The sequence below is a fragment of the Rutidosis leptorrhynchoides genome, chromosome 7 (genome assembly GCF_046630445.1).
Source record: "Rutidosis leptorrhynchoides isolate AG116_Rl617_1_P2 chromosome 7, CSIRO_AGI_Rlap_v1, whole genome shotgun sequence".
Classification (NCBI taxonomy): Eukaryota; Viridiplantae; Streptophyta; class Magnoliopsida; order Asterales; family Asteraceae; genus Rutidosis; species Rutidosis leptorrhynchoides.
The window spans coordinates 134522377-134542749 of record NC_092339.1 but is presented as its reverse complement, the minus strand read 5'-3'; positions in this window follow the sequence as shown (position 1 = coordinate 134542749).

The following is a 20373-nucleotide window of genomic DNA, read 5'->3' as shown; positions in this document are numbered from 1 at the left end:
TTAATATATATATATATATATATACAAATGATATAGGTTAGTGAATCCGAGGCCAACCCTGCATTGTAGATGTCGTCTTATGTTTTTACTACAAAATACATTAGGTGAGTTTCATTTACCTTTTTACCCTTTATATTTTTGGGACTGAGAATACATGCGCTGTTTTTATAAATGCTTTACGAAATAGACACAAGTAATCGAAACTACATTCTATGGTTGGATTATTAAACCGAATATGCCCCTTTTTATTAAGTCTGGTAATCTAAGAATTAGGGAACAGACACCCTAATTGACGCGAACTCTAAAGATAGATCTATCGGGCCCAACAAGCCCCATCCAAAGTACCGGATGCTTTAGTACTTCGAAATTTATATCATGTCCGATGGAGGATCCCGGAATGATGGGGATATTCTTATATACATATTGTGAATGTCGGTTACCAAGTGTTCAATCCATATGAATGATATTTTTGTCTCTATGCATGGGACGTATATTTATGAGAAATGGAAATGAAATCTTGTGGTCTATTAAAATGATGAAAATGATTATTTATGTTAAACTAATGAACTCACCAACCTTTTAGTTGACACTTGAAAGCATGTTTATTCTCAGGTACGAAAGAAATCTTCCGCTGTGCATTTGCTCATATTAGAGATATTACTTGGAGTCATTCATGTCATATTTCAAAAGACGTTGCATTCGAGTCGTCGAGTTCATCAAGATCATTATTAAATCAATTATATTTGGATATATTATGAAATGCTATGCATGCTTGTCAACTGTCGATGTAACAAAAATTTGTCTTTTAAAATCGAATGCAATGTTTGTCAAATGTATCATATAGAGGTCAATTACCTCGCGATGTAATCAACTGTTGTGAATCGTTTGTAATCGATATGGACTTCGTTCGGATGGATTAGGACGGGTCGTTTCAGTTGGTATCAGAGCGGTGGTCTTAGCGAATCAGGTCTTGCATTAGTGTGTCTAACTGATAGTTGTTAGGATGCATTAGTGAGTCTGGACTTCGACCGTGTCTGCATGTCAAAAGTTTTGCTTATCATTTCATGTCAAAAATCATCCGCTTATCATCCTTAGGAAATTATCTGCTTATCATTCTTAATCTAAACACATTTTACTGCATTGATTGCATGAATAGTGTATATACAAAATTTATATCTTAGCGTATCTGCTAATCCATACCTTAGCATATTTATTACTATAAACTTTGCCTGATATATTTCGTAAATTCCTACGTAATCTACGAAATATTCTATTCTATATATAGGTATTCTATATAATTAGAATATCATCCAATATCCAAAAATCATTTCATATCGAAAAATCCTTTATTCAATCGTACGCAATGGAACTCACAACTAGTTCAAGTCCCTCGGATTCCAATATGGAGTCCCACTTCAACTCTAAAAGCAGCGTCACCAGAATGAATCAATCAATCAGCCATCCCCAATTCATCTGATGAGTTCGTAGTCGACTTAATCAATGGAGACGAGAAGAAGGTGATCCTTGTCACCAACCAAATTTACCTCTTGGCGATGAACCTGAAGCACTCATCGGTGAACCAATTCGAAACACCATTTTCACCCTCATTTCCCGAATATCCCGCCATGATTATATTCTATCTAAAATTCTAAACCTTATTCATTCGCTCGTTCCGACCTACAATCATCTCGGAATAATTGAAGAAGTCAACGAGCTTCGCACACGAGTTGTAGCCTTGAAAAATATGGTGCAAAATGTACCAGCTTCAACAACACCAATAGTACCACCATCACCAACAGCAACATCCGCATCCCAAGCCTCAATTTCACAATCTGTCCCACAAATATCAACATCATACGCACCATGGATACCAAGGAGTACCAACAGCAATTAACGATGAAGTATTGAACCATAACTTCATTAATATTCTACGAAGAATATGTGGATCCTAATAATTAACGATGAAGTATTGATCCATAACTTCATTTATATTCTGTGAAGAATATGTGGATCCTAATAGTTTTAGAGATTACTTATTCTAGCTCAAATCGAAAATCACATGAGTCTAATATTATATTGACTCATTAAATCCATAATTACATCTGAAGAAAATATATATGTATATATATTTTCATAAATATTATGATTAAAAATTCTTTCGTACAAACTGTTAATGATGAAAATATTTTAACGGTTAGGTAATACCCGAGGAATATTTAAGATTTCACATTAATAAGCTACACTGTACATTCTTCAAATCTGATTCAACAGTCATTTCCTATCCTACTTACATCCACAGATATATGAATCCGATCACCACAGAATAACCATTTTCAATCAACTTTCATAATTGGATTTTGACCTATCAGAATCCAACAAGTGGCATAATGAAGAAAACATTTGACGGAATAAAATTTGTTAAAAACAAACAAATTAACTATAAGAAATTTTGTTAAGAATCCACGCTAACAAAATCCTAGCTAACTGTTCCTAGCTAACTGTGGACTAATCAACTGAGGACTACCAACAATGGACAATTAAAATGAATTAAAATATTGATTATAACATATGAAACTAAATAATTCTTCAAGTTTGCCACTTGATTTCATCTTAAACCTCGTTTGTATCTTGACGATTACAATCTGCGTTCAAACCTTTCATGATTCTTGAAAACACCTCAATCGAGAGGATGAATCAACCGCACTTCATCTATGGAAGAAAAGATTGATGCATATAGTTATGCACCTGAAAACACTCGGAACCTGAGTAAACGTTTAACACGTAACTGTGCTAACTCCTTTGGCGTTGTTATTACCAAAAATAACTTTGCAATTCCTTTTCAAATTAGCTAATTTTGTCATAGCTCCAGCAAATCAACATCGACCTTTCGTTCGAATAAACTCTACTATAACCTTGATATATAAGTTTGCCTTTCGTCATCGTTACCGAGGAACCGTTTATATTCCACCACATTAGCATTAAACTTACCAGCAACTTCATTACTCATTGGCTTAAGTCTCCCCGAAGAATCATTATAGTTGTTCGTTAAAACCTATTCATATACTCATTCACATCTTATAACGAGAATTACCATACCAATTACCGAGAATTCGCAATCAGTATTTCGAATCTCGCAACGTTTCTACATCAATAGTTATATGTATACCTATAACATTTATCTCCTAGAATTATGATCTTCCACTCTGAAAACGACTTTAACAGTCGAAAGTTTGGTGATAAAGAATAGTATGTTGACAAAACTCAGCAAAGTTGCATCTGGAAAACGAGTTAAGCAAACCATGAAGGAGATCAAAGACAAATACAAGGGCCAAACTTGTACATAAAGAATCCAGATGATTCTGTTTCTGATGAAATCTTTAGCGAATACCTTACTCCTTAACCACTCTAAATCATCGTGAATAAATTTATTCATCACAATTTGATTCTGAAATCCTAAGATATCATCGTACCTTTCTTTATAAATATCCTCAATATTTCTGAAGATATCTTCATAAATATTCATGTCCGATATTCCTTATCTCTCCACTCTATCGGTGCTATATCATAAAAGAAACTGTTTAGTTTCTAAATTCTGAAATCTTCGAGTTTAAAATATGAGTGTTTTGAAGTAGTGTTGGGAACTGATGCATGAGTTAGTATAATATAATGACACTTGATCAACGTGATTATATTACAGTAATTCATGCTGAGTTTCAAATGAAACGTGATGATTCACAGTACCATCATCATGTGCCATTTACACGACTCTTACATTCTACCCAATCTCCAAACATAGTAAGAACATATTTTCTTGATAGTTATATCTTTTCGGATATTCTGGTAATTTACCAAATCAAGATCGTGCCATTACGATTTCTTTCTTAGAACATTAAATATGTTCGCTTCAAAAATCCATACCTACGAATTTCGGACCATTATTCGCTTGACTTGAAGTCGGGAAGAGGAGACAAAAGTATGGAACTCTTGAATATAAAAGAAAATAGAAAGTTCGACAACAACACATAAACTACAAACCGTGTATATCAATGTTTATCGCAACATAAAGACACGGGAGAATTAAAAACACTATAACCCCACAGACGAAGTAGAAGAAAACAGAATTCCTCTGGTGATAGATGAAAAAGGAGGAAGACAGAAGTGATTGTCAGAAGAAGGACAAGGATCAGTACCGGATTAAGCATTTTCACAATATTTTGAATTTGGGAATTGAGTATAGGAATGGTGAAAATTAATGGAACTGAAAAAGTTAATTTATAATGGAAATATCAGACAGAGAAATCCAGACAGATCACTGTATTTAAGTATATAGATCGTAATTTCCTTATCCGCCGAAGAATCAAATCTTTTAGATTTCGAAGATTTTCTTTAAATCCCTTGAATTCCGGAATTCAACTCTGACTTTGTCAAAAGTTAAGATGAATCTTTACTTTCCTATTTCACTAATTGGTGATAACTTCATTCGTGCTCTTCGAATAATCGAATTATTTTATCTGTATTATTCAATAATGATAAAACTCTGTTTATCAGCTCATATTCATCAGGAAAACATATTTATTGTTAGCCATGACGACCTCACTCAAATTTCGGGACGAAATTTCTTTAACGGGTAGGTACTGTGATGACCCGGGAAATTCCGACCAAATTTAAACTTAACCTTTATATAGTTTCGACACGATAAGCAAAGTCTATTAAACCGAGTCTCAAAATTTTGGAACTATTTTTCAAGAATGCATTTGACCTTAGACTATTCCTGACGATTCACGAACATTTGTTTGTAAATAAATATGTAAATATATAATTAAATAAATGTATACTTATGTAAATGTAAGTATTGGAAATGATAAAATATTATTAACTCATTAAAAAAATTAAATATGTAAAATATTATACAAAGTAAATTGTTACTAGAATAAATCTATGTATAGGTATATATGACTCCTATAATAATTATCATCATATGTAAATTAGAATATATATAAAAACTATAAATATTATACATCAAAATTATTTTAACTGAATATAACATATTAAATAAATATATATCTAATAATTATAAAACAATTATATTAATATACAAACACATATATTATAATTTTTATCAAAATGAATAAATAATAGTCAAAATATGATATATATGGTACAACTATAATATATACTATTATTATGTTAAATGTAATTACACATTCCAAATATGATTGTTATAGTAGCTTTATTATTATTACTTTCATTAACATTAATATTAATATTAATATTAATATCTGTATCATTAATATTATTATTTTAAATACAAATTATATATATAAATTGGTATGAATAAGTTGATATATATAATTTGATGTATTATAATTATTATCAATGTTATTATTATTAATAATAGTATAATTGGTATTATTGTTATTAATTATAACTATATTATATATCTATGGTAATTGTTATTATTATCATTATCCTTACAATCATATTATTATAAATTGGTATGTATAATATTAAGAGCATTATTATTATTGTTATATTTACTAATAATATTAATAATAATCCATAAAATAAATATATAAATATAAGAACTATACATATATAGAAATATATAAATACAAATAGATATATATATATATATATATATATATATATATATATACAAATATGTATTAGGAAATCTGTATTATTATTCAATTTTTTTTCTATTATTATTATTATTATTATTATTATTAATATATTAAAAATCAATAAACTGTACATAATTTGTTACCCATAGCTATCATCACTGTACAAGAATTTTGTTTGTGTCGGGTTTTGTTATACGTCTGTTTCAATCTCATTAGCAAACAAGGATTCATTCATTATATAATGATCTAACTGATCACTTTGAATGAAAAAAAAAAAATTAGAACCGTACCCTCTGTTATGAACTCAACTTGGCATAATTCGAATTCAAAGCAATCCTCACAATCTAATAATGCAGAAGCGCTAGGAATCACATATATAAACTATCTGTAAGTTTTCAAACATCAATTCGTTATATTCATTTCGAATTTTGAAGTCAAACATTTAAATTAAAAAGTCAAATATTTTGTTCATGGAGAAATTCGAAGTTCTTTTAATGTTTCAGGTTCAATTGAGAATTCAAAAAGTTTCCAGTAATCATTTACAGTATATTTCATGTTGTAATTATAACCTAAAATTACCTAAAACTTAAAATTCAATTTAGAGTTTATAATGTTCTTGGTTCAATTATTCAAAAATTAGAGTTCGAATTCAATTACAAAAAGTAATAATGTAGTGTTGTTAGGAATCATACACTTAAACTTTGTGTAAAATTTCAAGTTCCAATTCCTCAAAACCAATTCGAATTTCGTAGTCAAAGTTTTCAAATTAAAAAGTCAAATTTTATTCATTAATTGAATTCGTGTTATCCGTTTTGATTCAAGTGAAATTAATGATTTGGAATGTTTCTATGATTGTTTTCTGACCTATTTCATGTAACAACTTTTATCTATAACGTTACCAGTTGAGAAATCAAATTTTTTTTTTTAAAAAGGGAAGCAGCGACGGCCAGAAGCTGTTCGTGGACTTTTTTTATTTTTTTTTTCTTTTCCAATCCAATTTAACTCAAATGAAAATTCCTATGTTAGTTATTAAATTATAAAACTAATTAAGTGATTAATTTTTACTGGGATGGGATCTTTGGTCGAATTAATTAAGAAGAAGAAGAAGAGAAACAGGATCTAATATGGGTTATAATAAAAGGTAATGGGTTAATCTCAGGAAAAATGAAAATGGCTGAGTGGTTTATTGTGTGTGTCGGGATAGCGGGAGGTTGCAAGTTCGAATCCGGGCAGGAGCGTGGTATTTTTTTAGAGCCTAATTCTTGAAGGTAGCCATTTATAATTATCATTATTATTATTATTATTGTTGTTGTTGTTATTATTATTATTATTATTATTATTATTATTATTATTATTATTATTATTATTATTATTATTATTAGATATTAGTAATACTACTAGTATTATAATTATTAAAAGAATTATAATTGGTATTGTTAACATGATTATAAGTATTATTATTATTATTATTATTATTATTAGTAATTATTGTTATTGCTAATATTATGTTAATATCAATAATATGACTATTATCATTACCATCCTTAATTATTATTATGTAGTACCATTAAATATTATTAGTTATCATTATTATTATTATGATTATAGTTATAAATAAGAATATTGTTATTATTATCATGGTTATTATCATATTTGTTTTAATAACTAATATATGTATTATCATGAGAATATAAATACTATGATTAAAATTAGTATTAGTAACACTTTTAGTATTATTATTATTAGTGACATATGTATTATTATAAATATTATCATTATTATTATTAAAATAGTTATTAGTATTATTATTATTAAACTTATTATCATTATTATCATTCTTATTAAAATTATTACTTAGTTATCATAAAAAAAAAACTATCAATATTATTATAAATAGATACTTTTATATATATAAATACATTACGCTACACTTTTATTATTAAAAAGATATTAGTTAAATCATATCAATTATTATATAAAAATATATACTAAACCTTAATATACAGTTTTTATTACTAATAAGTAATAGTTATATAAATCATATAAACTATATATATTAAAATAACATATAGTATAACAAGTATATTATTAATAACAAGATATATAATTGCTCAATTACGAATATACGTTTTAATATATATATATATATACAAATGATATAGGTTAGTGAATCCGAGGCCAACCCTGCATTGTAGATGTCGTCTTATGTATTTTTACTACAAAATACATTAGGTGAGTTTCATTTACCTTTTTACCCTTTATATTTTTGGGACTGAGAATACATGCGCTGTTTTTATAAATGCTTTACGAAATAGACACAAGTAATCGAAACTACATTCTATGGTTGGATTATTAAACCGAATATGCCCCTTTTTATTAAGTCTGGTAATCTAAGAATTAGGGAACAGACACCCTAATTGACGCGAACTCTAAAGATAGATCTATCGGGCCCAACAAGCCCCATCCAAAGTACCGGATGCTTTAGTACTTTGAAATTTATATCATGTCCGATGGAGGATCCCGGAATGATGGGGATATTCTTATATACATATTGTGAATGTCGGTTACCAAGTGTTCAATCCATATGAATGATATTTTTGTCTCTATGCATGGGACGTATATTTATGAGAAATGGAAATGAAATCTTGTGGTCTATTAAAATGATGAAAATGATTATTTATGTTAAACTAATGAACTCACCAACCTTTTAGTTGACACTTGAAAGCATGTTTATTCTCAGGTACGAAAGAAATCTTCCGCTGTGCATTTGCTCATATTAGAGATATTACTTGGAGTCATTCATGTCATATTTCAAAAGACGTTGCATTCGAGTCGTTGAGTTCATCAAGATCATTATTAAATCAATTATATTTGGATATATTATGAAATGCTATGCATGCTTGTCAACTGTCGATGTAACGAAAATTTGTCTTTTAAAATCGAATGCAATGTTTGTCAAATGTATCATATAGAGGTCAATTACCTCGCGATGTAATCAACTGTTGTGAATCGTTTGTAATCGATATGGACTTCGTCCGGATGGATTAGGACGGGTCGTTTCACCCTTCATCATCATCATTCTTTTGTTTGATTGTTACTTGTCTTTGATTATTGTTACATGTATTTGTTAGTTAGTTACTTGCTAGTTTTCAAGAATCAAACTTGTTAGTTTGTTCTTCATTTATCTTGTTCATAACAAGAACACACAAGAACTAGCTTACTAGTTATTGTTCTACATTTATTGTTTTAAAAAAAATTGTAAGTTCATGGTTGTAAATCATTACTTGTATTCATGATAGTAAACTTTAAAGTTTACTTTCTTAAAGATCAAACTTTGATTTGAATCTTTAAAGTATGAACAACCCATGAACTAGTTACTAGTTTACTTAGTTTATTTCCTTATACTATGCACTTTAAATTCATGTTTGTCGGTTAAAATTGGTCAAGTGTTACTAGTTAACTTTGATCTTATTTATCTTGAACAAAAGTTAACTTTAAAAGTTCAAGAACATGTAAGTAAGCTTTCTTTAATTATAACTTGGTACACTTATGTTGGATCTAGACTTTTGGGTCTAGGATCTTCAAGATCTAACTAAGAACTATGTTCTATAACTTAAGATCTTGATTTTATAAGTTTATTTTCAAGTTGTAACTTAATATTAGTTTTAGAGTTCATGTATGTGTTAGATCTAAGACTTTGATGTAACTTTGGTTCATCAAAACGCTTGCAACACTTAAATGAGTTGTGCTACATGTCTTGGACTTATACAAGTGTTATGATGGTGAAACCTTGGTCAATATGATGCAAACACATCAACGAGTTGTACACTTGAAGCTATGTGCATCAAGGATGAGAACCGTGATTAGCATCGAGTACCAAGAACTCCCGAAACCTACTGTTTTACTGTTTCTGTGTCTGACCCGTATGACCTAGGCTACTGTAAAGATAGTTTTCAGATAGATCTATTCGAGTAGATAACTTTTCATATAGGACTCATCTTAATCCGAGTTACGGTTTAGGATTTATGGCCCTCCGATCGTCACTATGTCCATTTAACGTTGTGCTAAAAATTCTGACCTACTCGCACTTAGACCGTTGCCACGGTCAAACGAAGACGAGTTTGCTTCTATAAGTTTTACCACAACTAAAGGACTCATATACGGATCCATGGCCACTGGTCTCACCTTATTTCAATAGGAATAGAGGCCGTGGTGACTGACCAAACTCAGCTTTTGTTTTAAACTCTTTTCATGAACGAAACTTACTTTACACCTTTTGTTTGATGATGAATGATGATGACCTTTAAGACCTTATTTACATACTTATAAACCTATTGGGATGATTTACTGACTTAGTGATATTTGACTTAGGTTGAGGACCCATTTGGACAACCTACATACTTGCTTATTTCCCGAGTCATACTTTATCGCTACATTATCATTGTGAGTTATAGCATTCCCTTTTTACTTTAACTTATTTTGGGAACTGAGAATACATGTGGATTTTATGTTTTACATACTAGGCACGAGTACTTAAACTTATATATGTGTGGGTTATACAACAGCATAAACATTCCCTTTAGCTCGGTAACGTTTAATCATTGGTTTTTGAACCGTGAACGCGAATCTTAGATATGGATCCATAGGGTTTGACATCCCCACTCGGGCTAGTCGCGCTAGTATTTAACGAGTGTTTAATACTTCGTAAACATACGCACTTGCCAAGTGTACTTTCAGGGGGTATAAACGTTAAGTTAGTTACCAAGTGCCCACGGTTAAACATATACTTAAACATACGGATTTGGATTACTGTTTTAAAATGCTCTTTGTAGCACTGAAATCTCGTGGCCTACCTTACATACTGTTATACTTAAACTATAGCTCACCAACCTTTTTGTTGACATTTTTAAGCATGTTTTTCTCAGGTGCTTAAGGTTATTTGCTTCTGCTGTCGTGCTAGTCTTGCTGTAGACACCCGCTGCTCTAGAGTTATCACCGCATGAACTGTTTAACTTGCATTCAAACTTTAATACTTTTGAACTATGATTTGTAACGACCTATGGGTCACGCACTATTATATTTGCTTCCGTTCATTGAAGCATACTTTTGGATGTAAAACATTTGACGTTTTGTCTATGACGTCACCTTTTTTATCATGAATGCAAACGTATTTTGAAATAGCATATAGTGTTTGACCTTGTAATGATCCTGTTATTGATGATTCGTACACGATGGTTTTGTATGGGGCATCACATTTGGTATCAGAGCTTTGGTTGTAGGGAATTAGGTTGCATTAGTGAGTCTAAGACCGACCCGAGTAGGATTCACTAATAGGACTAATCTACAACTTGCTAGTTTACTTGTTTCCGCTGAACTTACTGCATACTGCTGCTTGCTTTTACTACTATATATCGTATGCTGCTAATTGTTTACACTACTGCATGATATTACCTACTTTCGATTGCATGCTACTGTGTTACATTACTGCATGCCACTATCTGCCTTTAGCATGTTACCTCGGTATGATAATGTTACTATTGCCATGCTACGTGCTGCTGTAAACGATCTAGGCTGCTTTAGTTGTTATGGCTGATTACGCTCTTGCTACCTGTCTACTATCCGCTATACCAACTTGGAGAACTTATCCTTCCCGGTTCAGATGTTTTCCTGAACTACTTTCCCACTCGTCTAACCCTAAGAACTAGTAGTGTAATCCACCTGTTACTACTGTTCCACCGTTCCAGAGATCGAAACATTACTTCACGCAATCTAGAAGATTGTTCAGTTGACACATACACTGTACGCTTTCATGACCGTCACTTAACTCTTTCATTCTTCACGACTGCTCAACGATCTAACGACACTTCTGCACTTAGGTCCCTACCACTCCTAGACATTGGAGAAGTCGGGAATGCATTCCCTTTAATGAGGTCATAGTGTCTTCTACTAATACTCAGCCATACCCAAAGACTTGTGAGTCACCTCGAGACATATCGTATCACTACTTGCTACACGTACAACCCGATGTAGTGACCCGAACTTTTCCATGTTTATATATATATATTAAATGAAATTGTTATTTACATGATTAAGTGTTTCCAACATGTTAAGCAATCAAACTTGTTAAGACTTGATTAATTGAAATAGGTTTCATATAGACAATTGACCACCCAAGTTGACCGGTGATTCACGAACGTTAAAACTTGTAAAAACTATACGATGACATATATATGGTTATATATATAGTTAACATGATTTTATTATAAGTATGTATCTCATTAGGTATTTTAACAATGAGTTATATACATAAAAAATGAGACTATTAATTTAAGAAACTCGAAAACGATATATATAACGATTATCGTTATAACAACGTCTTACTAGGTACATATGAATCATATTAAGATATTGATACACTTGGTTAATTATGTTAAATGATAAGTAAATATATTATTAAGTGTATTAACAATGAAATACATATGTAAAAATAAGACTACTAACTTAATGTTTTCGAAACGAGACATATATGTAACGATTATCGTTGTAACGACATTTAACTGTATATATATCATACTAAGATATATTATATATCATAATATCATGATAATATAACAATTTAACATCTCATTTGTTATAATAAACAATGGGTTAACAACATTCAACAAGATCGTTAACCTAAAGGTTTCAAAACAACATTTACATGTAACGACTAACGATGACTTAACGACTCAGTTAAAATGTATATACATGTAGTGTTTTAATATGTATTCATACACTTTTGAAAGACTTCAAGACACTTATCAAAATACTTCTACTTAACAAAAATGCTTACAATTACATCCTCGTTCAGTTTCATCAACAATTCTACTCGTATGCACCCGTATTCGTACTCGTACAATACACAGCTTTTAGATGTATGTACTATTGGTATATACACTCTAATGATTAGCTCTTAGCAGCCCATGTGAGTCACCTAACACATGTGGGAACCATCATTTGGAAACTAGCATGAAATATCTCATAAAATTACAAAAATATGAGTAATCATTCATGACTTATTTACATAAAAACAAAATTACATATCCTTTATATCTAATCCATACACCAACGACCAAAAACACCTACAAATACTTTCATTCTTCAATTTTCTTCATCTAATTGATCTCTCTCAAGTTCTATCTTCAAGTTCTAAGTGTTCTTCATAAATTCCAAAAGTTCTAGTTTAATAAAATCAAGAATACTTCCAAGATTGCAAGTTTACTTCCAAGTTTTCTAAATCCATTCCAAATAATCATCCAAGATCAAGAAACCTTTGTTACTTACAGTAGGTTATCTTTCTAATACAAGGTAATAATCATATTCAAACTTTAATTCAATTTCTATAACTATAACAATCTTATTTCGAGTGGAAATCTTACTTGAAATTGTTTTCGTGTCATGATTCTGCTTCAAGAACTTTCAAGCCATCCAAGGATCCTTTGAAGCTAGATCTATTTTTCTAATTTCCAGTAGGTTTATCCAAGGAACTTGAGGTAGTAATTATGTTCATAACATCATTCGATTCATACATATAAAGCTATCTTATTCGAAGGTTTAAACTTGTAATCACTAGAACATAGTTTAGTTAATTCTAAACTTGTTCGCAAATAAAAGTTAATCCTTCTAACTTGAATTTTAAAATCAACTAAACACATGTTCTATATTTATATTATATGCTAACTTAATGATTTAAAACCCGAAAACACGAAAAACACCGTAAAACCGGATTTACGCCGTCGTAGTAACACCGCGGGCTGTTTTGGGTTAATTAAAAACTATGATAAACTTTGATTTAAAAGTTGTTATTCTGGGAAAATGATTTTTATTATGAACATGAAACTATATCCAAAAATTATGGTTAAACTCAAAGTGGAAGTATGTTTTCTAAAATGGTCATCTAGACGTCGTTCTTTCGACTGAAATGACTACCTTTACAAAAACGACTTGTAACTTATTTTTCCGACTATAAACCTATACTTTTCTGTTTAGATTCATAAAATAGAGTTCAATATGAAACCATAACAATTTGATTCACTCAAAACAGATTTAAAATGAAGAAGTTATGGGTAAAACAAGATTGGATAATTTTTCTCATTTTAGCTACGTGAAAATTGGTAACAAATCTATTCCAACCATAACTTAATCAACTTGTATTGTATATTATGTAATTTTGAGATACCATAGACACGTATACAATGTTTCAACCTATCATGTCGATACATCTATATATATTTCAGAACAACCATAGACACTCTATATGTGAATGTTGGAGTTAGCTATACAGGGTTGAGGTTGATTCCAAAATATATATAGTTTGAGTTGTGATCAATACTGAGATACGTATACACTGGGTCGTGGATTGATTCAAGATAATATTTATTGATTTATTTCTGTACATCTAACTGTGGACAACTAGTTGTAGGTTACTAATGAGGACAGCTGACTTAATAAACTTAAAACATCAAAATATATTAAAAGTGTTGTAAATATATTTTGAACATACTTTGATATATATGTATATATTGTTATAGGTTCGTGAATCAACCAGTGGCCAAGTCTTACTTCCCGACGAAGTAAAAATATGTGAAAGTGAGTTATAGTCCCACTTTTAAAATCTAATATTTTTGGGATGAGAATACATGCAGGTTTTATAAATGATTTACAAAATAGACACAAGTACGTGAAACTACATTCTATGGTTGAATTATTGAAATCGAATATGCCCCTTTTTATTAAGTCTGGTAATCTAAGAATTAGGGAACAGACACCCTAATTGACGCGAATCCTAAAGATAGATCTATTGGGCCTAACAAACCCCATCCAAAGTACCGGATGCTTTAGTACTTCAAAATTTATATCATATCCGAAGGGTGTCCCGGAATGATGGGGATATTCTTATATATGCATCTTGTTAATGTCGGTTACTAGGTGTTCACCATATGAATGATTTTTATCTCTATGTATGGGATGTGTATTGAAATATGAAATCTTGTGGTCTATTGTTACGATTTGATATATATAGGTTAAACCTATAACTCACCAACATTTTTGTTGACGTTTAAAGCATGTTTATTCTCAGGTGAATACTAAGAGCTTCCGCTGTTGCATACTAAAATAAGGACAAGATTTGGAGTCCATGTTTGTATGGTATTGTGTAAAAACTGCATTCAAGAAACTGATTTCGATGTAACATATTTGTATTGTAAACCATTATGTAATGGTCGTGTGTAAACAGGATATTTTAGATTATCATTATTTGATAATCTACGTAAAGCTTTTTAAACCTTTATTTATGAAATAAAGGTTATGGTTTGTTTTAAAAATGAATGCAGACTTTGAAAAACGTCTCATATAGAGGTCAAAACCTCGCAACGAAATCAATTAATATGGAACGTTTTTAATCAATAAGAACGGGACATTTCACCCGACGCGAGACCCGGAATGAATATCTAGAAGGAACCTAACAACGTTACCTGAATCTGAACCTTTGAAGAAACTTCGGGACACTTAGGCATTAATACATGACCTACGGAACCTACGCACCCACATCGAGAAACTGTGAGATTAGTTATGTCGATTCCGTTTTGAGATGGCATAGATAAAGCACCGTTAGATGAAATTGTGTATAATTGGAAGTGATCACGTTACATTGACCATATGAAATGATATTGGAATGAATACGATTTAGTACAATATAATGACGCCAGGCCAGCGTGATTATATTGAAGTAAATCATGTAGAAGTTCCAATGTTACTACATGAGGAATATGGGGTGATCCAGGGAGATTTTTGTCAGGAATTACTTGAGCATACACATTGTAGCCTGTTAAAGGTAGGGAAAGAATAACCACGTAGCCAAGATACTGTATAAGAGGGGCCTTGATTGTAGAATTGATAACCCGAAAATTTGCTATAGATATTGACACCCTGGTCATTTAAGGGAAAAAGTTCTCATATAGGAAAAACTTTAAAATTACCTGCGGTAAAGCAATCGTTATGGAGTTTTGCATGGATCCTGATTTTAGTTAGGGTACGTTTCATCACAACATTTTATTGTCACAAGGCTGTTTAATACTGGAGCGATAGAAACCTTATATCTAAGAACTTTAGTGTCATGACTAATAAGCCATTAACAACCATGAGGGTTAAGTATTCTAGAGGACAAGCAAATGGTAAACTGGCAGAGATAGAGGAATAATTTAAGGTAGTACTTTAAGATTAACAGGTGGGTCATTTGGAGATGACCTCATATTAACCAAACTTAGAAGTTATAATGTAGTAGTTGAAAAGGGATTAGTTACCTACGCACATGCATATGTTATTTGAGAAGATTGATAAAATTTTCACGGCAGTATAATAAGATTGGTTGGAATGAACCCTAAGATTAACCTAACCCATCAATTTGAGAAATTGGATGCAATAGTTGGGATGAACTTTAAGATTAATCTAATACTCATCAAGTTAGGAAGCTTTGATGAAATAGTTGGGACGAACTGACTTTCAAGGATGAAAGCGGAATTTATTTATAATGAGAAAAATTTATTCGTATACCTCGCAAGAATGGTGAAACTATTATGGGAAGAGATGTAACCCGAAAACTGAACCTTATTAGTTACATGACAACAACCCGAAATCCCACAATGGAAATGGGAAGGAATTCATCACTAAGCTACCAGAGATGGTAAGACGGTTAGGACATCATCTGGGTTATTATTAACCATCTTGCCAAAACTGATCACCTCCTAGCCATGAAAGAAACTGATACAATGAACAAACTTGCACAACGGTACATAAAGGAAATTGTATTCCGTCACTTCAGCAATTCAAATTCTACATTGAAGATTTCCTAAGAATCTCATTTGATACTCATTCTTACGCAACTCTAAATCCTAACTTATTACGAGGAATTTCTTATTCAATGAAAACCACAACGTCATCCTTCTTACCTCGATATTGGTCAATCCAATTCGAAATTTTTCTAAAATCAATGAGTGGTTAACTCTCACCCCCATACTCTTCCATTCGTATCTCACTTATAAGCAACAACTTCACTTAAACATTTTGGGTTAAAGGACTTATGCTCTACTAATAGTCGTCACTCACATATAAATTCAACGATTTTTATTACCTCAAATATCACTCGAGATTTTCAAAAGTCTTTCACTTACATTGTCGCCATAAATAATTTCTATAAAACTTTCGTTGCTTATTATATAAAACTTTTCGTGTTATTCGTATCCAAGTCATCATAAAGTCTTTATAACCATCGAAATTGAGAGATTCATGTGCATGTGATAAAGGCACTGACTACCACGTCATGCAAGGCCTTCGGGCATCCGCTAACACTTAAACCATTCAAAACTATTGCGTTACCCCATGGATTTATTTCACCACACCTGTTGGAACAATGTTTTTTTCTTACATAGCTCTAAGACCTGACTCATTCCAAGGGATTCTCATTTAGTGGTATTAATACCATCATTATTCCGACTTTAATACTAGTCATAACCCGTTTGGCACTTTGCAAATTCAAGAAGCAATTAACTACTCATCCTCGCGCTCTATCCTCCGTACCTCACTTTTTTAGCAACGGCTTCGCACGTGAATATTTTTGGCCCAAAGAATTGTGTCCTGATAATTACCAAAACTAAATTTATGTCATTAGTTTTCGTTACCTAGTAACTGGTCACCCGATGATTCAGAGTTTTTCCACTCAAATTTTTTTTTCCAACTCGTAACCTTTGAAATACGAAAAACTATGTTTATCAAAAATTTTTACACGTTGTTTATTTGTGCAGTTCTCACAAGATTTACAGACAATGAAAGTACTAAAAACTTTTTGGTCACTTAAACGATTTATAAAATCATATATGTATAAATTTATACTTACTTATTTTGATACTAAGTTATATCTTCAAATTATTTAAAAACCGCTCCTTTACCGAGTTATTCAACTTAAGTCAAATAGTTTTGAGCAAAATGGTACACGTTGTACCTACTTCTAAATTACTAGGAACTTCGTTCCGTTTACGTGGTCACAACAAGCGTTCAAAGGCTTGATTTTCAACACTCCCTTGGTTGATTTTATTAAAGATTTTCGTATTAGACTACACCATGTATGGATCACACTTTTTCTCGCCCCTGTTAGGGATGAAACTTACTATTAAGACCTTTGTTAAAAACTCTTGAGCCATTTTGGATGGCAGTTTTATAAAATTTGTTAGAAAATCTTTGCACCCATAAAATGTCTTTTTAAAGCTAGACATGACAAAAACGCGGGCCGATAAATCAGTTTTTCTGAGGTACACTCATTGGCCACCCTATTGTAGGAAAGGTACTAGGTGGGTTACCGTTCTCAATACTTCACGGCAAATCACAACACCCTCGTAAACCTCATCTCTATGAAACTGTATGTTAAGAACACAAGGATTTTTTTTTTGGAGACTCTTTTCCACTCGGAGTAAACCATTCTTTAGGACCAAGAGTTCACGTATCTTCTCCTCCGCACATCCCCTTAAGTACACGGATAAATTTAAAATGAACCACTCGAAGAGTTCACTCTCGTTCAGGACCACACCTTTCGTGCGACTTTCTTTCGGAAATGTCATATAAGATACTTTGAGAACCTATAAATCTCGTTATCCCTTTTGGGAAGAGACTGCTTAAAACATCTACGACACTCCGGTGGATACTCTATATATTTCTTCTTTCATTGGTTGCAACTGTATGTTGCTCTAGTTAACGTTAACCCTAACTTCAACATGTAACTGAAAGGATGAAGTTACATTGCGGAACTGTGTTTTCATTTCATCCAAGGATAGGTTCACCTACAGTATGGTAAACTAGGTGATATCCCTCATTGTTCATTCAGACCGTTCTGAAGACACTATGAATAATTATGGCTTGCAAGTCCGATTGATCACTTTCAGCTAAAGTTTCAGCTCATTTATTCAAATGAAACGTTCTTAAATATCGGGTTCCTTATGCCCATGGCCTCCTTCCGAAATCAAGGGGTTTTGTAAAATCCGTAACTAACACTATCCAGACATCAAATCATCCTACCTGTCAACTTTGTATTACGACATAAACGCTCGATGTTTTAGATGGGTTTAGAAACATTCATGATGCATTTCACGCATCCAGCTTATTGAAGATGCCTGTAAGGCTAAAACACACCATCTTTCCCTTGTGGATATATATTCAGATGACACACTCATGTTAAACAGAAACGAAACAAATTTGTTGACCTCTTAGGGCAAGAGACTTAATTAACGGCACATACCTATTCTCACTTTCATACGCCGAAGTACCTTTCAAGGTAAATAACTTACTTCTGAGCCCACGAGTCTCACGGAACTTTGATACGCCCTTCTTATTTGAATACGGTACCATTGTTTGGTCATTCCTTAAAATTTCGGGACGAAATTTTCTTTAACAGGTGGGTAATGTAACGACCCTGACTTTTCCATCTTTAATTAATAATGGTTATTATTAATACTTGTGATTAAACGAATGTATGTTATTACATTTACATGTTGCCATGATTGCCTGTACTTGACTTTAATTTCCCGAAACGTCTTTGTGACACACGAAACTTTCACGAATAATATTTTTAGAATATTATTTACATTCATGATTGATTTTATTAATCATTTTAATTAACTAAAGTTACTAGTTAATTACTTGAGCTTTTATTGGATTATTATTTATTTGTACTTGGGCTTATTTATTTAACTTATTACCTACACACATACTTGGGTCTTATATTTGTACATGGGCTTAGAAGCCCACCCTACTTCTTAAATGGACTTAATTAGCCCAACACTTCATGTAAGTATTACATTTGGAACTTAACTAGTTAGTTTAGAGCATTGGAATCTTGTTACATGATACTTACAACACCTTCCCATGCATACACCCCTTATTAACCAACTTTTAAGACTTTAACATGCATGTGACTAGTGAGTAAACTCCTTCCCCCCTTCCCTTCCAAAACCGTCAACTTTAATGGGTGTAAGGGTGTTCAATTTTTTTTTTTTTTTGTAACTCATATCTACTAGCATTCTCATCTTACTCTTTCACTTTTACACACACACAATACTTGCAACTCATTTTCCTCTCTTTTTCTCTCAAATACTTGTAAGTATTATGAACATTTTCTTCTCTTCTTCTCCTTGCAAAACCGTAACATATACCCTTCATCATCATCATTCTTTTGTTTGAGTGTTACTTGTCTTTGATTATTGTTACATGTATTTGTTAGTTAGTTACTTACTAGTTTTCAAGAATCAAACTTGTTAGTTTGTTCTTCATTTATCTTGTTCATAACAAGAACACACAAGAACTAACTTACTAGTTATTGTTCTACATTTATTGTTTTAAAAAAAATTGTAAGTTCATGGTTGTAAATCATTACTTGTATTCATGATAGTAAACTTTAAAGTTTACTTTCTTAAAGATCAAACTTTGGTTTGAATCTTTAAAGTATGAACAACCCATGAACTAGTTACTAGTTTACTTAGTTTATTTCCTTATATTATGCACTTTAAATTCATGTTTGTTGGTTAAAATTGGTCAAGTGTTACTAGTTAACTTTGATCTCATTTATCTTGAACAAAAGTTAACTTTAAAAGTTCAAGAACATGTAAGTAAGCTTTCTTTAATTATAACTTGGTACACTTATGTTGGATCTAGACTTTTGGGTCTAGGA